Below are 2,897 nucleotides of genomic sequence, written 5' to 3'. Positions count from 1 at the left end.
ATGGTGGCACTGAGGAAGAGGAAGACATAGAGAGGTACATGGGAGGTACAGAAAACAAAGATGAACCCTTTTGCACATACAGTACTACATTGTCAGTGAAGGCAAACGTGGGTATACGGTTGGATAGATAGGTGGATAGGCTGAACTATTAGGTATGTCTATGAAGCGGGGAGGGTACCCAAGACCATATATATAGCATTGACAATGGTCCTATAAGTGTATTTTCATGTTCTGTAAGAATTCCTAGGTGTATAGTAGAGCTGACAAGGGACAAGGTTGTAGTTACTTCTTTGTCACAGTCAGCTACCCAGAGGGAGCAAGTAGTTGAACCTGTGGGCTCAGGACCATAGTTGCAAGGGACATCAGGCTCAATTGGCATAACATACTACACAAAACATTGTTCCACCTCTTACTTTGGCGAGTAGAGCCTGGGATCTTAAATGCTTGCAATATGCCATCTAGATGCAATGATGGGTCTCTCCTCATCCATAGCAAAGAAAAATGAAGAAAACGAAAGATTCATGGAAACAATTAGTCCTAGTGACTGGTACACCATGCGATCCACAGCCTATACAACTATGAGACCAGAAAAGCTAGATGATGCCCGGCCACCACTGTCAACCACTGGGAGGGTACCTATGTAGGAGATCCTGGATAGAGAGGGAGAACAATGGGGAACAAGACTGAAAATCATCTGGGGAAAAAAAAGGGTGGGGGGACCAGGTTTGCTGGTCCAATAGAGCCTGGTGGAACCATTGAGACTATGGCCCCTAGCTGCCCTTCAGATCTGGAACTGAACCCACACCTGTGGCTTCCAGCCTAACAAAAGATAGGCATATGAGCTGAACATTTACCTGAGGTAGATACACTCCTTGGAGAGAACAATCATGGGAGAAAGAACGGCTCTTTATGCACAAGGTGACAGCTCAGGGGGCAGGAGTATGTGGAGGAATGGACACAGGGAAGAGGTAACTATCGGGAGGAAGTGGGAGGGGAGCTGTTGCATTGTGGCAAATTGTAGTCAATGTCATGAGACAAAGTGTATGTGAACTGCTGTGTGGAAAGTGAATTTGCTCTGTAAACTTTCACCCGAATCACAATTAAAAAACAAACCAAAACAAAACAAAAAACCTGATTCATACACCACACCTTTCAAGAAACCCAAGAGAAAGAACAGACTGGGGAGATGGTGGACAAGGTAATGAGATTAATTTAGGATATTTTAAATTTGAGATGTCAGTGAGTATTAAGGAGTTTACATCTTTTAGGCAAATAGCAATGAGGATCTGAAACTTCAAAGAGGAATATAAGATGCAAATGTAAGGGTCACTCTGAAGTATAGGACGAGTCAAGCAATGGGAGTAGAGAACACCCTGAGAACATGCACATGCAAAGTGAGAAGAGCAAAGAGGACCCATTCCCAGAATATCAACACTTGCGCAGTGGCAGAAGGGAGCTTGCCCCCAGCCTGAGAAGGAGGAATTAGAAAGAGAAAAGAAGAACCAAAAGAAAGCTATTATTATGTACATAAAAACAGGTAAACTCCACAGAAGAAAAGCTCAGTTTTACCCAATGATACAGAATAGCTGAGTGTGAAGAGAACTGAGATATGAACATCAGAATTGCGACATCAGGGCTAAGATTAAATAAATGGCAGAGAGGAATCAGGAAATTTAAAGGCATAATTTAACAGATACTAAAAAGTAAGGCTACCAGATATATTTCATTCATATCAAACACACCAGCCACTCTTTGGAAGGAAGACTGGGCAATCTACTTCTGTATTGGTACTGTCTTAGAAACCCAAGGAGGGGTTGCTATGAGTTGGATCTGACTCGATCGCAGTGAGTTTGGTTTTTTGGTTTATATATGAGCTCTGGTGCTGTAGTGCCTAAGGCATTTGACTGCTAACCAGAAGGCTGGTGGTTCAAACCCACCAGCCATTCCTCGGAAAGAAGATACCACCTTGGAAATGCAAGGAGGGGTCACTATGAGTTGGAATCAACTTGATGGCAGTGAGTTTGTTTTGTTTTATTTTTAATACATATATATATGTACATGTGTGTATATATATATGTATGTATATATGTATAAATGTATATGTATACATATGTGTATACACACACACACACACACACGTATACATACCCACACACATATATATGCATACAAAAGGAATTCTGATTGGCTTATATTTTCCCTCATAGGAGCAGAAGTATTATTAGATTTTCCTTCTCAAAACAGACAAAGGAAGGATGTCTCAATGACAATTGAGGAAAGTCATATCCTACTGTCTGGTACACAGATGCTGAGAAATTTTTATCAAATGAATGAGTGAATGGCTAATTTAACCTGAACTGACTTTCAGAGAGTTTACCAGGAACACCCAAATAAGCAGAGGTCTCTTAAGATGATGAAGGCTCCAGGAAACTCCAGGCAGGGTTTCTACAAATACGCAGTGATGTTCAAAATCTTCCGACATTATTATTGTATATGTATGAAAGCCAAGTCTCCAATCCTATTGTTCTACTTTAAGAATAGTGACCTGGCCTTTTTTATGAAGCTAATCATACACACTACCACACCAAAAACCAAGCTCATTTCCAGAGTCAATTCTGACTCAGAGCAACCCAACAGGGCACAGCAGAACTGCCCTACAGGCTTTCTAAGGCTGCAGTCTTTACAGAAACAGATTGCCACCTCTTTCTCCCACAGAGCAGCCAGTGGATTTGAATCAATGACATTCTAGCTAGCCGCTGAGCATTTAACTACTGTGCTACCAGGACTCCTCTGATACCTACTATGTTGTTGTTATGTGCCGTCGAGTCAAACCCGACTCATAGCGACCCCTCCTTGGGTTTCCGAGGCAGCATCACTACGGAAGTAGGATTGCCCAA

The sequence above is a fragment of the Orycteropus afer genome, unplaced genomic scaffold, assembly GCF_000298275.1.
Source record: "Orycteropus afer afer isolate SDZICR_OR568_19922 unplaced genomic scaffold, OryAfe1.0 scaffold00173, whole genome shotgun sequence".
In the NCBI taxonomy this organism is placed as follows: domain Eukaryota; kingdom Metazoa; phylum Chordata; class Mammalia; order Tubulidentata; family Orycteropodidae; genus Orycteropus; species Orycteropus afer.
Note: the sequence above shows the minus strand (reverse complement) of the source record.